The following is a 25,871-nucleotide window of genomic DNA, read 5'->3' on the forward strand; positions in this document are numbered from 1 at the left end:
ACAAAGGAACTATAGAGCAGATAAAATATTGTACTTTGATGTAATTTGGAAAAAACATTATTTTAAACAAAATAAGTCAAGTAAAGAAGGAATTTACTGCAACTTGAAAGAAACTGGAGAGAATTATTTTTAGTGGAGTAAATCAGAGTCACCGTAGCACTGTCCTCCCATTGTTCATCAATTTGCTCGAGCGGGCCCAGTAACGTCTCCATTGTGAGACTTGTTATTACTGTTTTTGGCATATTGAATATGTCACAGGTAGCTTGCCAGGCTTTGCTGTACGGGCGAGATACTCTCGGTAGCTTGCTGGGCTCTCCAAATGGGGTGGAGGAATCGAACCCGGCTCAGCCGGGCTGGCTGCATGCAAGGCAAATGCATTACCGCTGTGCTATCGCTCTGGCCCAAATCAGAGGAAGAAGGTCAAATATGAAATGCTCTCACTCATGTGATATCTTGGAGGCAAAACAAGGCAATAAACAGTATTGAATGATGAAAAACTGTTGGCTTTGGATTATAAAATTGAGAATATAAAGCAATGGAGGGAGGAAATGAAAAAAAATAAAAGCACATAAAAAAATCATTGAGGATCTTGGGAATTTTGACAGAGTTGAGGTACAGTAACTTTGTACATAAGAAAACATATTAGCCCTATTATAATCATGCTACCTCAACTACAATAATATTAGAAAATTAAAAAAGAAAATGAATGAATCAATTTAATGTAATAATATTATAAATTTGATGTGAAATATATTGCTTAATGATGGTTTCTTTCCTATGATGTTTAGAGATGATTGTTGGCTTCTGCGGTAGAGAGCTGTTCAAGTTGCTTTTTAAAAAGTGAAGATTTGTTACCTCGGAATCACCCTAATGAAAGAAGTAAAGGACCTCTACAATGAAAACTACAAAACGCTACTCCATGAAATAAAAGAGGACACAAGGTAATGGAAACATATCCCCTGCTCATGGATAGGAAAAATTAACATCAGCAAAATGGCAATGCTCCCTAAAGCATTATACAGATTCAATGTGATCCCTATAAGGATACTCATGAAATTCTTCAAAGAAATAGATCAAGCACTCCTGAAATTCATATGGAACAACAAACACCCACGAATAGCTAAAGCAATTCTTGGGAAAAAGACATGGGGAGGCATTACCCTCCCCAATCTCAAACTCTACTACAAAGTGGTAATAATTAAAACAGCTTGGTACTGGAACAAAGGCAGGGCTGCAGACCAATGGAACAGGGTGGAATATCCGTTCATACAACCCCAAATGTATGAACATCTAATCTTTGATAAGGGAGTAAGAAATGTGAAGTGGAGCAAGGAAAGCCTCTTCAACAAATGGTGCTGGCATAACTGGACAACCACATGCAAAAAAAATGGGCTTAGACCTCGACCTACCACCATGCACAAAAGTCAGATCAAAATGGATTAAAGATCTCAACATCAGGCCAAAATCCATAAAGTATGTTGAAGACCAGGTCTGCAAAACCCTCCACGATATTGAAGCTAAAAGTATCTTCAAAGACGACACTCCACTGACCAACCAAGCGGAAACAGAGATAAATAAATGATACTATCTTAAATTAAGAAGCTTCTACACCTCAAAAGATAAAGTGACCAGAATACAAAGACAATCTATAGAATGGGAAAGGATATTCACCCAATATCCATCTGATAAGAGGTTGATATCAGGGATATACAAGGTATTGGTTGAACTCCACAAGAGAAAACATCCAACCTCATCAAAAAACAGGATGATGAAATGAACAGAAACTTTCTCAAAGAAGAAATTCGAATGGCTAAACAGTGTGTAAACTCAAAAAAGGACAGCAGTGGCAGCGGTCTATCTCTCCTGCTGCCTGCGTTCGGTAGTCTCACACTGCTTCCGCCACCCCGGGGAGGTCAATGGCGATGGGCAGGCAAAGGAAGGAACAAGGGCCAGGCTGGTTGATGTCAGTTGCAGTTTATTCCAATCCTCTCTCCATCCACTCCTGTCTCTCTCCTCTGCCTCCCCTCCTGCTCCTTCCTCCCCCAAGCTATTTAATTCTCCTCTATCCCCCTTCATCCTCCTTCTGACTCGAATCTGGATACTGATCCCCATTCCCTTTCTCCTCCTGCTCTGGAGTCTGGATTCTAATCCCGATTCCCTTTCTCCTCTTGCTCTGGAGTCTCGATTCTGATCCCCAGCCTACTCTAATAGTACAGTTAAATCCAAAAGCATAAGGGGTTGGGGTAACAATTACACATAGGTGTGGTCACAATCAATAGGGGTAAAGTTCTTTCCCTTGGAGAAAGCCGCTTCAGGACAGATATTCTCTCAGCAGGAAGACCCACCCTAGAACAGAATCCCCTGGGTGTGTTTCTCCTCTCCTTGCCCAAAAAACATATAAGCATACATAATATAAATCATTTTGTATGGATACAGTAAGAAATATCTTAAACTTATAGTATTGCTCATCTTATAGCTCATCTTATAGCTTGCCCTGTGTCCATTCAGTCCCTCGTTGGGACCCTGCTTTTGGGGTGTTAGGAACCAAGGGCAATTGAGGCTTAAGTCGAGAAAGCAGATGCCGGGGAGTGAACAATAGTCAAAGCCAATTAAATCCTAAGTTATAAAGCATAATATCAACGGTCTTCCTGTATCTATACAAAAAGGGCATTGTTGTAAAGTAAGCTATTCAAAAGTCATAAGGACAGGAGAAAGGCAATATTAACTTACAATACAATTTCAGTGTCCTAGAAGGATCTGACCTTATAAATTAAAAGATTCTGATTAGGGGGTGAAACTAATTAACTTGTTGGGGAAGAGAGCATAGAGAAGTGGTTACAGATAAACGAAGGAATGGGAGTGACTTGGGAGCACTGTGATGGGTGTAACCTGATAAACCTAAGCTCCTGTGGAGAAAGGGAGAAAGGACAGAGCAATGCCATCCTACAAAACGGCACATGAGAAAATGCTTTACATCATCATCAAGGAGATGCAGATCAAAACAACAATGAGATATCATTTCACACCACAGAGTCTGGCCCACATCCAGAAGAACAAAAGCAACCGGTGTTAGCTGGATGTGGCTAGAAAGGGACTCTCCTTCACTGCTGGTTGAATGCTGACTGGTTCAGCCTTTTTGAAAACATTATGGAAATTCTCCAAAAATTAGAAATTGAGCTCCAATTTGACCCAGCAATACCACTCCTGGGAATATATCCTGTGACTCTATTTAAAAATATAGTCAAAATGACATTTGCACTTCTATGTTCATTGGTGCACTGTTCACAATAGCCAAAATCTGGAAAAAAACTGAGTGCACGAGAACAAAAGACTGGTTAAAGAAACTTTGGTACCTCTACACAATGGATTACTATGCAGCTGTTAGAAAAGACGAAGTCATGAAATTTACATACAAGTGGTACTACATGGAACGTGTCATGCTAAGCTAAATGAGCCAGATAGAGAGGGACAGACACAGAAAGATTGCATTCATCTGGGGATTATAAAGTAACAAAATAGGAGATTGACATCCAAGAAAAGTCAAGATAAGTACCAGGAGGTTCACTATATGGCTTGAAGGCCAGCTGCACATGTTAAGGAAAAGGCAGCTCACAAAGAGAAGGAAGCACCAAGTATAGGGTGTTGGGAGGATCCTCCCAGGATGGGAGATGCATGTTGATAGTAGAGTGTAGACCAAACATGATTGCCACTCAATGCCTCTTTTGCAAACCTCGGCACCCAAAAGGAGAAAGAGAACAAAGGCGAATTGGGATGGGGGGATAGGGGGCTGGGAGGGATACTGGGATCATTTGTGGTGGAAAATGGGCACTGGTGGAGGGATGGGTACTCGATCATTGTATAACTGAAACCCAAGCACAAAATCTTGTAAGTCCACAACTGTACCTCATGGTGTTTCACTAATAAAAATTCAAAAAAAAGCTAAGATTTGTTACAGATATCGATGGAGCTCTAGGAAGCACAGTAACCCTGACTTTCACTGCTGACTTTGTGGTTGTCCCATAATTCCATATCCAGTGTATCCTAGAAAATAAATCTAAATGCTTTAGTTAATCGTTCCCTACAATGGAGCCGGAACGATAGTATAGCAGGTAGGGTGTTTACCTTGCACACAGAAGACCTGGGTTTGGTTCCTGGCATCCCATATGGTCTCTAAACACCGCCAGAAGTAATTCCTGAGTGAATGAGCCAAGAGTAATACCTGAGCATCACTGGATGTGGCCCATAAAGGCAAAAAAATGCTCTTTCTAAAATGTTATAAGCAAGTTTAGAGCTGGAATGGATTAACCTTGAACCACTTACCTAATGGACTCCTGCCAGGAAGCTGAGGAGGAAAAGGTTAACAGTTATTATCAGTGAAGAGTGAACATCATTTACCAGGGTTGTTTGTCTTGGATGGCCATCAAAGTGTGGAGACCTAGTTTATCTAAAACCTGGACTATAGAACTGAGGAGAAAGAAGGAAAGAATCTGAAGCAAGGGTGGGGGGAGAGGAGGCAGTGAGGAAGTAAGAGTGAGAGGGAAGATAATAGGTGCAGGGGGCCTGGAGAGATAGCACAGCTGGTAGGGCATATGCCTTGCAGGCGGCCAACCCAGGTTTGATTCCCAGCATCCCATATGGTCCCCTGAGCACTGCCAGGAGTAATTCCTGAGAGAAGAGCCAGGAGTAACCCCTGTGCATTACCGAGTGTGACCCAAAAAGCAAAAAAAAAAAAAAAGGTGCAGGGGAGCTGGACCTCGGGCACACTGGGGGTGAAAGGCTGATATTTAAGTATATATTTGAACCATTTCATTTCAATTCATTTCATTATCCTCTTATTCGTCGATTGCATTGAGCAGGCCCCAGTAACGTCTCTTTCATCCTAGCCCTGAGATTATATTCAAGGCTCTTTAGGAGAATGAGACCCATCATTGTTACTGGTATTTGGCATATTTGGTAGGCCACGGGGAGTTTGCCAGACTCTGCCCTGTGGGCAGGCTACATTCGATAGCCAGCAAGTTTGTCCAAAGTAGTAATGAGATAATAAGATGTCATAAAAAGATGTCCTAGTGGGACGGGCACAGAGGCCCAGCTCTGGGCAACAAAGCTGACCGGCTCCAATTCCAACAGGAAGAGCCACGCCCAAGGGTCTGGGACCCTCTCTGGGCATGCACAGTTAGATCCAGCCCCTAGAAAGCCGGTTTTCAACCCCTGATCTGCGTGGGACGGGCACAGAGGCCCAGCTCTGGGCAACAAAGCTGAACGGCTCCAATTCCAAACAGGTACAGCCCGCCCCCAAGGGCCTGGGACCCTCTCTGGGCATGCTCAGCTAGATTCAGCCCCTAGAAAGCCGGTTTTCAACCCCTGATCTGCGTGGAACGGGCACAGAGGCCCAGCTCTGGGCAACAAAGCTGAACGGCTCCAATTCCAAACAGGTACAGCCCGCCCCCAAGGGCCTGGGACCCTCTCTGGGCATGCGCAGCTAGATCCAGTCCCTAGAAAGCCGGTTTTCAACCCCTGATCTGCGTGGGAGGGGCACAGAGGCCCAGCTCTGGGCAACAAAGCTGAACGGCTCCAATTCCAACAGGTACAGCCCGCCCCCAAGGGCCTGGGACCATCTCTGGGCATGCGCAGCTAGATCCAGCCCCTAGAAAGCCGGTTTTCAATCCCTGATTTGCATGGGATGGGCACAGAGGCCCAGCTCTGGGCAACAAAGCTGAACAGCTCCAATTCCAACAGGTACAACCCACCCCCAAGGGCCTGGGACCCTCTCTGGGCATGCGCAGCTAGATCCAACCCCTAGAAAGCCGGTTTTCAACCCCTGATCTGCGTGGGACGGGCACAGAGGCCCAGCTCTGGGCATCAAAGCTGAACGGCTCCAATTCCAACAGTACAGCCCGCCTCCAAGGGCCTGGGACCATCTCTGGGCATGCGCAGCTAGATCCAGGCCCTAGAAAGCCGGTTTTCACCCCTGATCTGAGTGGGACGGGCACAGAGGCCCAGCTCTGGGCAACCTTCCAAAACTCTTGAGCTAATTCACCAGCGTGGTTTGGCGCATGCCTCAGGCAACCGCAAGCTAACTTCCGAGCTTGCAAAGCAGTGCAGAGATGCGATCAAGGAAGACCTCAAAGAGAGAAGAGCAGAAGTACTGGTAGATGCGGCAGAAGCCAGGAAAAGTATTCGTAACACCCGCCTGTCCTTCGCCAACTATAAGACCAAGATGACTGCCCTCCGACGTCCTGATGGATCCATCACATCCTCCAGAACAGCAATGGAGAAGATTGTCCATGACTTCTACTCAAATCTCTTCAATAGCCATGTCCACTTGCCGACATACCAAATTCCACAGGATGGATATGTCGTTCCCAACGTTCTCCCTTCCAAAATCCGACACGCCATTTCGTGGGTAAAGACACAAACAGCACCCGGCCCAGACAAGGTCAGACCTGAATACCTGAAGAACCTGCCGTCAGTACTCATCAATACACTGGCTTGGCTCTTCACTTGCTACCTATCTGAATGCAAGGTCCCATCCCAATGGAAAACCAGCAGGACCGTACTACTGTTCAAGAAGGGAGACATCCATGACATTGGCAACTATCACCCGATCTGCCTATTGTCTGTCATCTACAAGTTGTTCACTCGAGTCATCCTAAATAGGATTGGCAGAACACTAGATGAAGGACAACCATGCAAGCAAGCAGGTTTCCGCAAAGGATTCAGCACCATTGACCATATCCACACGATAACCAAGCTCATTGAGGTTTCTCGGGAGTTCAAGATGTCGCTCTGTTTAACATTCATTGATTTAAAGAAGGCCTTTGATTCTGTTGAGATGGAAGCGGTCATTGAAGCCCTAGCCAATCAGGGCATTCAAGCCCAATACATCAGGATCCTCCGTGAGCTGTATTGCGGATTCACTATCAGGATCTCACCATTCTACAAAGAAGTGATCGTTGATGTCAAGAGAGGGGTGCGGCAGGGTGATACCATTTCACCGAAACTCTTCAGTGCCACCCTCGAGAACATCATGCGAGGACTGGAATGGGAAGGAATGGGAGTGAAGATAGATGGTCGGCAACTGCACCACCTCCGCTTTGCTGATGATATTGTTTTAATAACACCAAACATCAGCCAAGCGGCACAAATGCTGGCCGACTTTGACCGTGAGTGTGGAAAGGTAGGACTACAGCAGAATCTTACGAAGACAATGTTTATCAGAAACAGCCTTGTTCCTGACGCCCCATTCGCTCTCAATGGAACGACCATCTCCGAATGCAATAGCTATGTGTACCTAGGTCGAGAGGTCAACATGACAAATGACCTGGCACCCGAGCTGCGCAGGAGGAAGAGAGCGGCTTGGAACGCCTTCAAGAACCTTGAAGAAATAGCTAAGAGGATGAAGAACCTCTGGCTCCGGGCACATCTCTTTGATTCCACTGTTTTTCCTGCATTAACATATGCCTCAGAGACCTGGGCTCTACGCAAACAAGATGAGAACGCTATTCAGGTTTCCCAAAGAAGAATACAAAGAGCTGTGCTTCGAATATCACGTTTCACTCAAATGAGAGAAAGAATCCGAAGTTCTGACATCCGTCGACAATCAAGAATCAGGGATGCTCTTTCATTTGCCAAGGTTTCGAAAATCAGATGGGCTGGTCACGTAATGAGGTTTAAAGACGACCGCTGGACTAGAGCTGTTACCGACTGGATTCCACGGGATGTCAAAAGACCGCATGTCCGCCCACCTTCCAGATGTTCAGACTTCTTCGTCAAGATCATGAACGATTGGTTTGAGGCCCTTCATGTTCCCGTAGCGGACAAATGCCATTGGGCTACACTAGCACGCGACAGGGACAAATGGAGATGTTAGTGGCGCCCGCTCTTGCAAATCGATGTCTAACGGGAAGTTAAGTGATTAAGTGATATTAAAGTCAATTGAAACCAAAGAATAGCATAGGGAAGGATTTATTGGATTTTTATTAAATTTTTATAAGAAATTTAGTCCATTTATAATTATTATAGTAATAATGTTTGGTTTAGTGCAATTTTATGTTATACTTTTGGTTTGTTATGCTTTGTTTATTTATTTTTTTTATGAAGCCTTTGCTGCCCTCAGTATTTGAAAATGGTTTTAATCCTTTTTTCAATGTAATTAAATTTTTAATTTTTATCTTTTTGTAATAAAATTTTTATATTAGTTACAATATATTTAAATCATTTGTTATTTTATTTCTCTCTTTGTTCTAGATTTCCTTCATTTGCTATGGTGTATTAATCCATATTTTTACATTTTTACATTATAGCTGTCTTAGGAAATTATAAATGCATTTTATGGCTTGGAAGCCAGCTGCACACTCTAGGGGTAAAGGCAGCTCAGATAGAGAAGGAAGCACCAAATAAAGGGTGTTGGGAAGATCCGCTCAGGATGGGAGAAACATGCCGAAAATAGACTATATACCGAACATTCCTCTTTTGCAAACCACAGCACCCGAAAGAAAGGAGAGAGAGAACAAAAGGGAATGCCCTGCCACAGAGGTAGGGTGGGATGGGGGATGGGGGGTGGGAGGGATACTGGGATTGGTGATGGAGAATGGGCACTGGTGGAGGGATGGGTACTCGATCATTGTATAACTGAAACCCAAGCACAAAAATTTGTAAGTCTACAACTGTACCTCGTGGTGTTTCACTAATAAAAATTTAAAAAGTACAAGGTAAAAAATACATTTTATGACACTGATATCTGCTATTATACATAATAGATACTGTTATATTTGCTGTTATTCTCTATTAAATGGATTAATTGCTAATTAGAAACTTGTAAAAACGACTCATTGATTGTTGAGTTACTTTCATTTTGAAACAATTTTCAAGATTACAAGGATATTATACACTTGCTCCTTAAAAAAAATCTATTTAGTTTTTGGTTTTGAGGACACCTGGAAGTATTTTTGACTATTCCTGTCTGTATTAAGGGGTTTCTCCTAGTGATCCTATGAAAATTTATGATTAAAAAGTGATTTAGGGTTCATGGTTTACAGAGTTGTTAATAATAGTTTCAGCCATGCATTGTTCTGATCCTCGGCCCTTCACCATTATCAGTATACTTCCACAATATCTCATTGTGTCCTCCCATCCCTCTCGCCCTTGGGAGTCATTTTTTTCCCATTTAGTTTTCATAATTTGGGTCACATGTTCAACAATAGTGTTAATGCTTACAGTTCTTATAGTTTTGATGTGCACAATTACCTCAACCAAATTGTCTAGGACCCTCAACCAATGTTCCTGTTTACCCTCTTATCGGCCACGTAATTTTCCCTACTGAATATCACCTTGGTTGGCATTCTCAGTTCTGTAATCAAGGGCAAAGGATTCACATTATTTGATACTTTCCATTCCCTTGCCTTATTCCTTTATGTAGCACAGTTGGGTGGAATCATCTGGAGGTTTTTTTTAAATCAACGTATATACAAAGACTCAACTTTGTCTGAATATATATATATATATATATATATATATATATATCACGATCACGATCATCCTGTTGTTCGTCGATTTCCTCGAGCATGCTCCAGTAACGTCTCCTTCTTCCTAGCCCTGAGATTTTATTTTATTTTATTTTGCTTGCTTTTTTTAAAAATTTTTATTAGTGAATCACCATGAGATACAGCTACAGACTTACAAACTTCCGTGCTTGTGTTTCAGTCATACAGTGCTCAACTACCTATCCTTCCACCAGTGCCCATTCTCTACCACAGATACTCCCAGTATCCCTCCCACCCCCCAACCCCCAACCCACCCTGCCTTTGAGGCAGGGCATTCCTTTTTGTTCTCTCTCTCTTTTGGGGTGTTGTGGTTTGCAATAGAGGTATTGAGTGGCCATCGTGTTCGATCTATAGTCTACTTTCAGCATGCATCTTCCATCCCAAGTGGGTCCTCCAATCACACTTTAATTGGTGTCCCCTTCTCTATCTGAGCTGTCTTTTCCTCCAGCATGTGAGGTCTGTAGTCCTAAAAAAAGGCAAGCTATGGAGCAAGCCTCCTGGTACTTATCTCTACTGTTCTTGAGTGCTAGTCTCCCATTCTGTTACTTTATATTCCACAGATGAGTTATTGCTTGCTTGTTTTTTGTTTTGATTTAGTGACTGCATCCACAGCTGTTTGAGGGACCACACTGGGCAGGGAATTGAATTCAGGCCTTCAGCAAATAAAGAATTTTCTGTGCCTTTTCAGGAATCTCTCCAACCCTGAATTCCCAATTCTTTGTCCCAATTCTTTGATATTATCTTGTGCCAGTGTATTTAATTGTATGCTTGCCTAATACATTCCTTAAGTTGAATTTCTAGAAATACAAATTTTAATTTATGCTACCAGATTGCCTTCAAGAAAGTGTACATTTTGTATCTTATTATTGGCAGTTCATGTTCCTCTAATAATCAATGAATTTGAGCATGTTCTCATGCATTTATAGGTCATTTTTTATTTTGTAGTTTGTTCATGATTTGTCCATTTTTTCTGTCATAGTGTCCATCTGTATTTTTTAGTATTTAACTCTGTGGGAGACTTTAATACAGTTACAAAAATATCTATTGAATATGTTGCATTTATTTTCTTGCTTGTGGCTTGCCCGTCAGCTTTGTTTATGGAACATTCACCATAAAACAGTTTAGAAATTTATGTAATCAAATAATTGGCATCAGGCACACCATTCAAGTACTATTTTTAAAATGGATCTTTCCCTCATTTTATATTTAAAATATTTTAATGAAATGAAATCATTTTCTGGACTGTATTTTTATGTATTTTTGGAGTAAGGACAAAACATTGACTTTACAATATTCTACCATTTGTCTCCAAATGACTTACTGGTCTGAAAATAAATTCCCATATAGTATTGGTTTTTTGTTTTTCGTTTTTTTAAAAATTTATTTATTTATTTATTTTTTAATAGTGAGGCACCATAAGGTACAGTTGTAGACTTACACATTTTTGTGCTTGGGTTTCGATTATACAATGATCAAACACCCATCCCTCCACCAGTGCGCATTTCCTACCACCTCGGATCCCAGCATTCCCTCCCCCCCCCCCCCAGCCCCTATCCCACATTGCGTCTGTGGGAGGGCATTTCCCTCTCTCTCCTTTTGAGTGCCATGGTCAGCAAAAGAGGCATTGAGTGGCAATCATGCTTGGTCGACAGTCTACCCTCAGCATGCTCTCCCATCATGGGCGGATCCTCCCAACACCCTTTATTTGGTGTTCCCTTCTCTTTCTGAGCTTCCCCTTCCCCTAACATGTGTGGTTGTCCTTCAGGTCATTGAGTAAAATTCCTGGTACTAATCTCTGCCATACTTGGGTGTTAGTTTCCTATTTTGTTACTTTATGTTCCCCAGATGAATGCAATTTTTCTATGTCTATCCCTTTCTTTCTGAGTCATTTCGCTTAACATGATACTTTCCATGTAGTACCACTTGTATGTAAACTTCATGACTTCGTCTTTCCTAACAGCTACATAGTACTCCATTGTGTAAATGTGCCAGAGTTTCTTCAACCAGTCATCTGTTCTCAGGCACTCAGGTTTTTTCCAGATTCTGGCTATTGTAAAGAGTGCTGCAATAAACAGACAATTGCAGATGTCACTTCGGCTATACTTTTTTGCCTCTCTGGGATATATTCCCAGGAGTGATATTGCTGGGTCAAATGGGAGCTCAATTTCTAGTTTTTTGAGAATCATCCATACTGCTTTCCAGAAGGGCTGAACCAGTCAGCATTCCCACCAACTGTGAAGGAGTGTCCCTTTCTCACCACATCCGCGCCAGCACCGGTTGCTTTTGTTCTTGTGGATATGGGTCAGTCTCTGTGGTGTGAGGTGATACCTCATTGTGGTTTTGATCTGCATCTCCCTGATGATTAATGATGTGGAACATTTTCTCATGTGTCTTTTAGCCATTCGGATTTCTTCTTTGTCAAAGTTTCTATTCATTTCATCTCCCCATTTTTTGATGGGGTTGAATGTTTTCTTTTTTTGGAGTTGAACCAGTATTTTGTATATCCTTGAAATTAACCCCTTATCAGATGTGTAGTTGGCGAATATCCTTTCCCATTCAGTTGACTGTCTTTGTATTTTGGTCACTGTTTCTTTTGAGGTGCAGAAGCTTCTTAGTTTAAGATAGTCCCATTTATCTATTTCTGTTTTCACTTGCTTGGCCAGTGGTGTGACATCTTTGAAGACACTATTAGCTTCTATGTCATGAAGGGTTTTGCCAACATTTTCCTCAATGTATCTTATAGATTCCGGTCTGATGTTGAGGTCTTTAAAAGATTTTAAAATCTTTTAAAAGAGATTTTAAAAGAGCCATTTCAGTGCTCTTTTAGGATTAGGAGAATGAGACCCATCATTGTTACTGGTATTTGGCATATTGAGTATGACACGGGAAGTTTGCCAGACTCTGTCGTGCGGGCAGGATACTTTTGGTAGCCTGCCAGGTTCTCCAAAGGAAAAATAAGATAATAAGATGTCGCCTGGCCGCGACTGTGGCTGCGCGCTTCCGGGAGCTGGATTTTATAGTCTCTGCGTCTTGGCCATTGATGGGATCAACCTGACGCTGGCGGTAGCTGGTGGGTGTGATGCCTACCTACTGTAAGATGGGAGGTCTGGGTGGAGAGGGCCCAGTCCCAATCCGAGTAGGCTTAGAGACCTCAGCCCTGGTACCCACATGTCTGGGTTCCTCTGCCAGTTCTTTCATGCATGAGGCCCGTCCAGACGTATGGAGAGTGGTCCCAGCATGGCTGTGGCAATATATATATATATATATGTATATATATATATATATATATATATATATATATTGCTTTTTGGGTGACACCTAGCGATGTTCAGGAGTTACTCCTGGCTCTGCACTCAGGAATTACTCCTGGCAGTGCTCAGGGGACCATTTCAGATACTGGGAATCAAAAACCGGTCAGCTGCGTGCAAAGCAAACACACTACCCGCTGTGCTATCGCTCCAGCCCCTTGATTATATTCTTGATACTTTGTTTTAAATATTTATATAATATAATTTTGGTGGATATACTGCAGTTTCTTTTTTCTTTCTTTCCTTTATATATTGTACTTACAGTTTTTTTTTTTCTAGTCATTTGTTCTTGAGAACACAGGTTGTCTCCAGATCTTGGATATTGGCAAGTAGTGCTGTAAATGAATACAGGTGCAAATGGTTTTTGAAATAGTGTTTTCAGTCCCTTCAGGTAGAAGTCAAGAAGTACCTCACTGCTGGTGCGGATGTGGCAAGAAAGGGACCCTCCTTCACTAATGGTGGGAATGCCGACCGGTTCAGCCCTTCTGGAAAACAGTATAGACGATTCTCAAAAAACTAGAAATTGAGCTCCCATTTGACCCAGCAATTCCATTCCTGGGAATATACCCCGAAGAGGCAAAAAAGTATAGTCGAAGCGACATCTGCAGTTGTCTGTTCATTGCAGCCCTGTTTATAATAGCTAGAATCTGAAAAAAAACCTGAGTTCCCAAGAACAGGCAACTGGTTAAAGAAGCTTTGGTACATCTACACAATGGAATACTATGTAGCTGTCAGAAAGGATGAAGTCATGAAATTTACATACAAGTGGTACTACATGGAAAGTATCATGCTAAGTGAAATGAGTCAGAAAGAGAGGGATAGACATAGAAAGATTGCATTCATCTGGGTAACATAAAGTAACAAAATTGGAGACTAACACCCAAGAATAGCCGAGATAAGTACCAGGTGGATTACTCCATGGCTTTGAGGACAACCGCACACGCTAGGGGAAAAGGCAGCTCAGATAGAGAAGGGAGCACCAAATAAAGGGTGTTGGGAGGTTCCTCTCAGGATGAGAATTGCATGATGAGAGTAAACTATAGTCCGAACAAGATTGCCACTCAATATCTCTTTTGCAAACCACAGCACTCAAAAGGAAAGAGATAACAAAAGGGAATGCCCTGCCACAGTGGTAGGGTGGGATGGGGGATGGGGGGAAGGGGGGTGGAAGGAATACTGGGACTGGTGGTGGTGGAGAATGGGCACTGGTGGAGGGATGGGTATTCAATCATTGTATAAGTGAAACCCAAGCACAAAAATTTGTAAGTCTACAACTGTACCTCATGGTGTTTCACTAATAAAAATTTAAGGAAAAAAAAGAAGTAACTCACTAAGTTCTAACTTCTTTTTTTCTTTCAGTTTTTCAAATAAAAAAGAGACAAGAAAATAGCTTGGTTTGTTATCTACTATGTATAGAATTGTTTTCTTTTCCCCTCAAATTCATATGTTGAAATTTTAATTCCTAGTACTTAAAAATGCGACTGCATTTGGAAATGTAGCCTTAGCAGAATGTGTCAGTTATGAAACTGTTAGAGTGGACCCTCATCTAGTACAACTGGTGTTAGAGGGAATTTGGGCACACAAGGAGTTACCAGGTGTACAGAGTGAATGCGATGGCATAGGGAGAGGGCATCACTCATTACAAGAGATTCGCAGAAGACTCCAAATCTCCAGACACCTTGGTCCTAGCTTCCGGAATATTAAAAGCACATTTTGGTTATGTTTATATTTTATTATTTATCACAGATTTGCTATGCTATAGAATTTCAAGGGGGATAGCTTTAAACTCCTATATGTATTTAGGAATAAACACATTTCCCACCAAAGTTCCCAGACTCTCACAACACCCTTCCTCTGTATTCTTCCTCTGCTCTGTCTTCCCTTTCCCTCCAGTAATCATCCTAAGTGTTCCTGAGTGAAATTAGCTTTGACTTTTTTTTTTCTTTTTTTGGGTCACACAAGGTGATGCACAGGGGTTACTCCTGGCTCATGCACTCAGGAATTACTTCTGGCAATGCTCAGGGGACCATATGGGATGCTGGGAATCGAACCCAGGTAGGCCGCATACAAGGCAAATGCCCTACCGGCTATGTTATCGCTCCAGCCCCTAGCTTTGAGTGTTGCAGTTCATATATGAGCAAATTGTCTTTTACTTCTTTCCTTATTTCTCCTAGCATAATTATCACAAGTTTCATTCTCTTTGTTCTAAAAGACAGTATTTCATCTCTGAAAGATAAATCTATTGTGCAAGACACACGTTTTGTAGTATCTGTCATGACAGTCTTAGCAAAACCTAATAAAGCATCTTTTAACAAATGATGCCTGCACTTAGTAAATCTTTGTAACATTAATACTTTATCTTTCTTAGCTTGGGGGAATACTATTATTTCCTAATTCTTGCCACTTTGTTTTTTCTCCTTCTAGAGTTCTTGCTGCAGTGAACTGGATCTCTGTTAACTGCCTCTCATCTTTTGACTTATTAATTTTTTTAATTTTTATTTTTAGATAGTGTATCTTTTGTTCAAATGTCATCGTAGTATTTAATTTTGACTCTATGATCTTTTTCATGAAGTTTTTTATTTCAGATACGTCTCCCTAACGGCTACTTGTCATAGCTTTTTGGACATAATTTTTGTTAAGGATCACTGTCACTGTCACTGTCTTCATCGATTTCCTCGAGCAGGGCTCAGTAACATTGTGAGACTTGTTACTGTGTTTGGCATATCGAATACGTAACAAGTAGCTTGCCGGGCTTTGCCATGCAGCCCTCAGTAGCTTGCCGAGCTCTCTGAGAGGGGTGGGGGAATTGAACTCAGGTCGGCCATGTTGGCTGCTTTAAAAACTATAAACTTCTGAATATTTTTTTGGTTTCCTTAGTTCTCTGAAGAACATTCCTTGATTGTATAACAGGATGCCCTTCTAATGAACTGCCATGCTGTTTCATGCTTCCTCTGATTTTTCTCTTTTCCCCTATGGTTTGTACTTGTCAATATCAGAACACTTCTTTTCTTAACAATTTTTCGTCATTTAAGAAGTGATTTAGGTACACCCTTGCTACAAACTGATTTTATATGCACAATATATGGAAAAAATTCCTTGCATCTCAGTCTTGTGGATACTAATGTTCTACAGTTTCTAGTTACAACACAGATGTTCCTCCTAGTTTGAATTCTGTTAGTCACTCTAGTGCATTTTTGGACAGTGGAAAATTGAAAGTATGTATAAATGGAATGTTTTTCTAATTTGAAAAAAAACAATGCCCACTGGGTATTTGCACATCATAGAAATGGGGTGGTGCAAGCCAGGAATTTGTTAGGTACAGTCCAGCTACTTGAAAATTTGCTTCAAAAATATTAAAGAAAGCATCTGAGTTTCAAATATATATATATGTATAAATATATATATATATATATATATATAACCTGGAAGTGATGGGTTATCACTGTTAATCTATTCTGCCTATATGTGCTCAAAAACGTTCATTGAATTTGAACCTAAGTCATCCAATGTATCAAATGTCCCAGACTCTCAGACAAAAAGTTCAACAAGAACATGGTATTAGACTCGGGAAAAAGTTTGATTCATTATTGTCACCTGATAATCTTTTATTCTCTGACCACATCTTGTTGTGCTCAAAGGTTGCTCCTGGATATGTGCTCAGAGATCAAATCTGTGACTCTTGGTGGGACATACGTGGTACTGAATATCAAACTGGTTGGGCATATGCAAGGCAAACCTCTTAGACCTTGTGCTATTATCCAACTTTATAATTTATTTTAGTATTTTGCTTAAATTATTTGCTTAAGCTTTTTAAATCATTTAAATAATTGTTTTGGTATATTTCTGTGATTCAAATTTATTTGACCATTTTTTAAACCCTGTGTTAAAAGGGTCACCTTTAACCTTTTACCAAAATCCAGTAGCTGGAAATTATCTGGGCTTCTTTTAATTATTGGAAATTTTACCTATGTTTTGGGAAGTGCAAGTGGTTGTCTGAGCAATACTTAATTGGGTTGTGTATTATAAAATCTTTTTTTTTTGAGAACTTAAAACTTCAAAAGATAGTCCCTTTCTCCTTGTGTTGTATCGCTGCAAGCATGCTACTTAATTTATTCTGCTGTTCATTAATCTATTATTTACATGTCTTTTTTCTTCCACTCAATTTTAAGTTTCTTGGAGGGCTGATGATATATATTATTTACTTATGTATCACCTAGTATCTAGCACACTGTTTGCTAAATGTATGTAATTATCTTCTCACTAAATTAGGATCACTTGTTAAACTGCTCTTTTCTTATCTTGCTTTCTTCTATTTGTAGCGGATATTTACTTATCTGTCAACCATTTTTCTCTTCATATTGTCAGTATTCCTACTTTAATTTTGGTATCTAGGCTTCCCTGGTGGCCTGTAGATATCTGGAATGGTCATTCAATTTTTCTGAAGGGGGCATTCATTGATTTTGTTCAAACAGCAATCTTTAGAGAACCTGACTACAAAATTTGATTAAAGAAAAAATGTGATACCCAGACCAGACAAATCATAGTAAGTCTGACTTTTCCTTGGAATGTTGATACAAAGGTCCTTTCTCTCAAGTTGGATATGAACAAAGTATCATGAATGGGCAAGACAGTAGTATAATGGGTAGGATGCTTGTCTTGCGAACAGCCAATAGGGTTGATTCCCTGAACCAAATACTGTCCCCTGAGCCCTGCCAGAAGTGTCCTTGAGCACAGAGCTAGGGATAAGACCAGAGCAAGTCTGGGTTTGCGCTCCCCCCTCCCAAAAAAAAGAATAAGCAAAAGTATCATACAAACAGCATATAGCCTTTTGATTTGTTGACAGCCATGTTGCAGTCATGAAGAGAGTAGGGTTTGGGATGAGGTAGACATTATGAAGAGAGCATTAAGGGGTTGGAGAGATAGAACAGTGGATAAGGTGCTTGCCTTGCAGCAAGTAGACCCAGGCACCACATGTGGCCCCCTAAGCACTGGCAGGAGTTATCTTTGAGAAAAGAGCCAGGAGTAAGCCCTGCATGGCTGGGTATGATCTCAAGATACCCCTACCCAGGTATGCCTTTTTCTCAAAAGAGAAAAAGAATATTGAGACAAAAATTGGGTCTCTTTGTGGACAATTTTCTTCTACTGATTTGAGTAAAACCCAAAATTTATGTGATTTCTGAACTTTCCAGGAATGAATATTTTATTTATTTATTTTATTTATTTCTTTATTGCTCTAGATAAATTGTGCTAAGTCTCTCTTATTTGTGACCTAAATTCTTTTTTTTTTTTTTGGTTTGGGGGGGTGGCCACTCCCATTATCACTCAGGAAATACTTCTGATTCTGCTCTCAAGGATCACTCATTTTGGGGGTTGGGACACCATGTGGGGTGCCGGGATAAATTTGAATTTGGCATACACAAGGCAGGTGTCTTATCCACTTTACTATCTCTCTGGCTCACGAACAAAATTCTTATTTAGATATACTGTGTTTTCAGTCTATTTTGTAATATAAATACATTTTGTAGTTGAATTCACTGATTTTTATCCTTACCTATTTTCTTATCCTATTCCAACTTTGGCAGAGTTTCTCTGTTCCCAGGTCCATTGAGCCTGGAGTCCAAGGGCGCAGAGTTCCACTTACCTGGCTCTGTGGGGCTTCACTCATGCATGAGTTTCGACCGGAACATCCAGAAAGCATACTGGAGCATGGCAGTGGCTGGGTAGTGGAGGTAGTAGAGGTAGTGGAGGTCTGCCGGTGAGGTATTTATCTGGTACCGGTAGGCTGGGTCTTCTGAGTATAATCCCTGGGTCTCTGGTGGTTGGTGGAAGCAGAATGGGCAGGGTAGGGTGGGGATCCTGGTTTTAATTCCTTAGTCACAGGAGGTTGGTGGGAGCAGGCAGAGGATCTTGGTTCCCGGGTCTGTTGAGCCTGGAGTCCAAGGTCTTGGAGTTCCGCTTACCTAGTTCTGTGGTGCTTCACTTGTGCGAGAGTCTCAGTCCGAGTGTCCGGAAAGTGTACTGGAGCATGGCGTTGGCTGGATAGTGGAGGTAGTGGAGGTCACAGGACAAAAGAGGCATCAGTGGTGGCAGTGTCCTTGTCAACATGAACTTGGCCATGAGCATTGATTCATTCGAATGCCTAACATCCCAAATCAGACAATTACACTTGAATAGATGTGGCTCACTGCTGGCAGTTTCTATCTTCTTTGTCTACGCACCAAAATCCAATTATGATGGAGAAATTGAGAAGTTCTACATGGAGTCGGAGAAGTTCTATAAAGAAGACCACACCTTCTATAGTATCATTGTCTGTGATTTTAATGCCAAGATAGACCGAGAAGATCAGCTGAAGAACTCCACATCGGGACTCATGGCTTAGAATGGAACAAACAGGGTGAGAGACTGTCTGAGTTCATCATGTCGACCAAGATCATCCATGGTAACTCACAGTTCCAGAAGGCCAAATCTAAACATTGGACATGGCAGTCTCCCGGTGGACAGTTCCACAATGAAGTTGACCACAATGATGAATATGAATATGAATTCAACTGATGGTTTTTCCTGACCAATGTCGCTGTTATCCCAAAATTCCAAACAGGATCAAACCACTATCTCCTTTGTACAATTTCTACTTCACAGACTGGGGAGAAAGGGCTGCAAAATTTGAGAACTCCCAGAACAACCAACTTTGGCACTATTGTGGCAACATGAGAAGATGCTGTCATTGACAACATTGACAAGGAATACCATTGACTGGTTCAGCACCTCCACGATTGTGCGAGGAGTGCTGAGAGAGATAGCCACCAAAAAATGCCTGTCTTCAAAAACTCTTGAGCTTATTCGCCAACGTTGCTTGGCACAAGCCTCAGGCAATCGCAAGTGAATGTCTGAGCTTGCAAAGCAGTGCAGAGATGCGATAAAGGAAAACTTCAAGAGAGAAGAGCAAAAGTGCTGGCAGATGCGGCAGACGCTGTGAAAAGCATTCTCAACATCCTCCTATCCTTCGCCAACTACAAGACCAAGATGACTGCCCTTCGACATCCTGATGGATCTATTACATCTTTCAGAAGGGCAATGGAGAAGATTATCCATCACTTCTACTCAGTACTCTTCTATAGCCATTTCCACCTGCCCACATACCAAATTCCTCAGGATGGATATGTCATTCTCAACAATCTCCCTTCTGAAATCTGACATGCCATTTCGTCGATAAAGAAGTGAATGAACATCACCCAGCCCAGACAAGGTCAGACGCAAACATCTGAAGAACCTGCCATCAGTACTCATCAATACAATGACTCGGCTCTTCACATGCTACCTGTATGAATGCAAGGTTCCGTCCCAATAGAAAACCAGCAGGACTGTACTACTATACAAGAAGAGAGACATCCACAACATTGTCAACTATCGCCCAATCTGCCTATTGTCTGTCATCTACAAGCTGTTCACTCGAGTCATTCTGAATAGGATTGGCAGAACACTAGATGAAGGACAACCATGCGAGCAGGCTGGGTTCCGAAAAGGATTCAGCACCATCAACCATTTCCACATGATAATCAAGCTCATTGTGGTTTCTTGGGAGTTTAAGATGCCTCTCTGTTTAATGTTCATTGATTTAAAGAAACCTTTTTATTCTGTTAAGATGGAAGCAGTAATCGAAGCCCTGGCCAAACAGGGCATTCAAACTCAATACATCAGAATCCTTGTGAGCTGTATTACGAATTCTATATCAGGATCTCACCATTCTACAAAGAAGTGATCATTCATGTCAAGAGAGGGGTTTGGCAGGTGATACCATTTCACTGAAGCTCTTCAGTGCAACCCTTGAGAACATCATGCAATGACTGGAATGGGAAGGAATGGGAGTGAAGATAGATGGTCGGCAACTACACCACCTCCGTTTTGCTGATGACATCGTTCTAATAACACAAAACATTAGCCAAGTGGCACAAATGCTGGCCGTCTTTGACCATGAGTGTGGAAAGGTTGGACTCCAGCTGAATCTCATGAAGACAATGTTTATGAAAAAGTCTCATTCCATTTGCTCTCAATGGAACGAACAATTATGTGTACCTAGGTCAAGAAGTCAACCCAATGAATGAACTGGTACCTGAGTTGCGCAGGAGGAAGAGAGCGGTTTGGAATGCCTTCAAGAGTGTTGAAGAAATAGCTAAGAGGACGAAGAACTTCCAGCTCTGGCCACATCTCTTCTATTCCACTGTTCTTCCTGCATTAGCATAGGCCTCAGAGACCTGGGCCATGCGAAAACAGGATGAGAATGCTATTCCATTCTCCCAAAGAGGAATTGAAAGAGCTATGCTTGGAGTATCACACTTCTCTCAAATGAGAAAAAGAATCCGGAGTTCCGACCTCTGTCGATGGTCAGGAGTCAGGAAAGTTGTCTCATTTGCCAAGGCATCGAAAATCAGCTGGGCTGGACATCTAATGAGATTTAGACACGACCACTGGACTAGAGCTGTTACTGACTGGATTCCACGGGATGTCAAAAGACCTCGTGGCCACCCACCTACAAGATTATCAGACTTCTTCGAAAAGAAGCTGAATGACGATTTGAGGGTCTTTGTGTTCCTAGAATGAGCAAGATGCCATTGGACAACTCAGATGCCATTGTGTCCCTGTAGCACCCAAAAGGGACAAATGGAGATGTTACTGACTCCCGCTCGAGCGAATAGATGAGAAAATCGATGAGTAATGGGATGTCAAATGATCAAGTGATTCCAATCTTAATTTTATCTTTCTATTTGCAGTTCATAATTTTAGTGATGAGATTAACTTCATAGAATTACAATTTGGCCAGAGATAAATTATTCTTACTCCCTTATTTTTATTTTATTTTAGGGGATTTGGGTCACACCTGCTGGTGCATAGGGACTATTCCTAGCTCTGTGCTCAGCAATTGCCCCGGGTGTTGCTTGGGGGTCCATATGTGGTGTCTGAACATGGAAGACTAGTCCCTAACTTCCTGTACTACCTTTCTCATCCTTTATTGCCTTACTTTTAAGTAATAAAATAAAAAATAATGACCAAGATTCTGAAAACCAAGATCATTATATTTTAATATTTTATCAGTTAGGATCACCATTATCAACATTAGTTGTTAGATTGTCCTATTGTATATAGGAATAGATTACTAACTACAAATGATTCACCTCTGATGAGTGGAAGTATTTTTCTATATATTTTCCCATCCTTCTCTCACTTAGTTATTACTTTTTTATTGTTGCTTTTAGAGGTTCTTTGATGAATTTTTCTGTGTCTAATCTTATGTCTATTGTTTGATAGGAAAGGAATGAAGGTCACTAAAGCTAATAATGCTGTGTAAGTGGATAAACTCACTTTTACACGAATCATTAAATCAATAGTCACCCAAGAGAAATTAATAACTGTTATTGAATTTAGATGGCCATTGAAGTTGCTCTTATTGATGCTCTTTAGTCATTTTTTAATTGTTTCAGACTTTTGGCCATAAATTTAGTTGACAGAATACAAAGAATAGAAAAGCAAGTGTGAATTTTCTTTAATTCTCCAGGTTACTTTATGTTCCCTAGATGAATGCAGTCTTTCGCTCTCTTTCTGACTCATTTCGCTTAGCATGATACTTTCCATGTAGTATCACTTGTATGTAAATTTCATGACTTCATCTTTTCTAACAGCTACATAGTACTCATTGTGTAGATGTACCAAAGTTTCTTTAACCAGTCATCTGTTCTCGGGCACTGAGGTGTTTTCCAGATTATGGCTATTGTAAAGAGTGCTGCAATGAACAAACAAGTGCAGATGTCACTTCGACTATACTTTTTTGCCTCTCTGGGATATATTCTCAGGAGTGGTATTGCTGGGTCAAATTGGAGCTCAATTTCTAATTTTTGAGAATTGTTCATCCTGTTTTCCAAAAGGGCTGAACCAGTCGACATTCCCACCAGCAGTGAAGGAGGGTCCCTTTTTCGCCACATCCCTGCCAGCACCGATTGCTTTTGTTCTTTTGGATGTGGGCCAGTCTCTGTGGTGTGAAATGATTGCTCATTGTGGTTTTGATCTGCATCTCCCTTATGTTTAAGGATGTAGAGCATTTTCTCATGTGCCTTTTAACCATTTGGATATTTTCTTTGAGAAAGTTTCTTTTCATTTCATTGCCCCATTGTTTTTTTTTTTTTATGGGGTTGGATGTTTTCTTCTTGTGGAGTTCAACAGTACGTCATATATCCTTGATATCAACCCCTTGTTGGATGTATATTGGGCAAATATCCTTTCCCATTCTGTAGGCTGTCTTTGTATTTTGGTCATTGTTTCTTTTGAGGTGCAGAAGCTTTTCAGTTTAAGATAGTCCCATTTGTCTATCTCTTTTTTCACTTGCTCGGCCAGTGGCGTGACATCTTTGAAGATACCTTTAGCTTCAATTATCATGGAGGGTTTTGCCAACTTTGTCTTCAATTTACCTTTTGGAGTCCTGTCTGATGTTGAGGTCTTTAATCCACTTTGATCTTACTTTTGTACATGGTGTTAGGCAGAGATCTGACTGAGCCCACTTTTTTTGCATGTAGCCGTCCAGTACACCCAAGAATAGCCAAGATTAGTACCAGGAGGTTTACTCCATGGCTCCATGTGAGGCCAACCACACATGCTAGGGGAAAAGGCAGCTCAGATAGAGAAGGGAGCACTAAATAAAGTGAGTTGGGAGGATCCTCCCAGGATGAGAGAAGCATGCTGAAAGTAGACTGTAGACCAAACATGAATGCCACTCAATGCCTCTTTTGCAAACCACAACACCCAAAAGGAGAGAGAGAACAAAAGGGAATGCCCTGCCACAGAGGTAGGGTGGTATGTGGGGGATGGGGGGTGGAAGCGATACTGGGATTTGTGGTGGTAGAAAATGGGCACTGGTGGAGGGATGGGTATTTGATTATTATATAATTGAAACCTAAGCACAAAAATTTGTAAGTCTACAACTGTACCTGATGTTGCTTCACTAATAAAAATTTAAAAAAAAGAAAAAATTTTGCAAGTTTATTTTATGTTAAACATTACTGAATCTCATTAAAAGGTGTAACAGGTAAGTTGAGTTAGATAATGTATTTAGAAAATTGTGTTCTTGTTAATTAAATTTTCCAGATTAAGGATGGGACAGTCTAAAAATCTATGTTCTTAAGATTTTCTTAATGTTATTAGTTCATATAATTTCTCTAATAGATTTCCTCTACGAAAGAATATTTTTTCTTGCTCAGTTTGCATCTTTCAATGCTTTATTCTGATAATAATACCAAAGATGACATAGAAGTCAATGACTGAGCTGTGCTGAGTTTTGACATTGTGTTTGACCTATGCCATACTTAATTCCTGTACACTGCCATCTTATTCCTCTGGGTGGATAACTCTTTCTACCACTTTAAGATAAGGCATTACCATGCACTTTCTCTGCTAAGGAAATAGAAATAGAAGTGCTAAGTGTAATCTGAGTAGGAATCTTTAACAGCCAGACTTGAGTGTTCACTTCACTCTTCTATTAATGTTTAGAAGCGTGTGATGAGAGGGTCCAGCTGCAATCTAGATAGTGAGTGACAAATCTTTGCTATTTAAGCCACTGAGACATCTGTATTTCTTGATACCACAACATATTCTTATGCTACTGACCTACCATTGGGTAGAAAGAGACAGAGCTCTGGAACTAACATCCTCATGTCTACCTGCCCTTAACTGCAATGTTTTATTTTAATTTTATTTGGAAAAAACCTTTGTTACTTAAAATGATTAAGAGTTAGTAGTGTAGGAGTTTGGCTTTAATGTGCACAGAACCCTGGAATTTACTGGATTTTCAAATGTTCACTCAGAGTTTTCTTTTGATTGGCTTCTCTCATAAAGTAGAAAGAAGGAAAAGTTTATTAATTGAGGGTTTCAACATTTTCTGCGTTTTCTTAGTGGTATACTCAAGCTGTGCTTATAAATTGACATGTCAGATGATTGTGTGTTGTTTATGAAATGAGGTTCATTGGTTGATAATGCATATTATAAAGCACAGCAGTGGCACTTATTAAATACACAATTGGTAGGATCACTGAGTGGTAGCTATTTTGATAACCATAGCTTATAATTTTGCATTATTTTATCATTTAAGATCTCAATCATTGCTCACACCACCCTCTATTTAAGGCTGACATTTGTATGCTGCTGGAATGTGAACTGAACACTGTTATTTGAGAGTCTACGGAGATTCTTTAAGGACAAATTGAGTGAGACAGTCACCTTTTTACAACAGAGACCCTGAAAGAAATAAAACTATACTTGGAATTCATTATTAGAAACAGATTTTGAGAGTATTTTCTCTCTGGAATTTGAGCACAAAATCCTGAATAGAGACCCCATTCATGTGTTAACTGTTTATTTAAAATTATACAAACTCATTTTCAGATGCAGACACTTGATTATTCCAAAGAAGGGGAAGGGACGCATAGATTATACCAAGAATGGGTAATTTCCAAATCACTTACAAAGTGATAGAATGATCCATCAAGAGATTAGAAAATAGTTATTCTAACTGCTATAGTTTAAAAATGTTTCTTGATTTATTGGCAAGTTTTCTGTGTCTGGTAGTGGATCTTGTTTTGAAGATTAAGATCTTTCACCACTTTGGGCATCATTAATCCAAACACATATAGTTAATGTGGGAATAGAGAATATATATAGAATTTGATAGAAGTGTATAGGTCATAGAAATGTCTTTCTCTGGAGTTTTTAAAGTGCTAAATTCTTGCAATGAGTCTACCTCACTGATTTTGTGCTTATGCTTAAATGTGGGTGATAAGATAAATTCTAGGAATTGAAAGAAGAAAATCTGACAGGTGAGACGTCATCTATTTAGGTTAACTGCAGTTTTATATTATATCTCTTTGTGGTGCAAGGCAAGATCTGCACTGCTCTTTCCTTCCTTCTAATCCCAAGAATTGGCCAGTTTGTCCATGGTCTGCAGCCATGATGGGGAGGAAAGTTTACCTGTACATAAGTGGTT

Source organism: Sorex fumeus, unplaced genomic scaffold (genome assembly GCF_029834395.1).
Source record: "Sorex fumeus unplaced genomic scaffold, SorFum_2.1 ptg000035l, whole genome shotgun sequence".
Lineage (NCBI taxonomy): Eukaryota > Metazoa > Chordata > Mammalia > Eulipotyphla > Soricidae > Sorex > Sorex fumeus.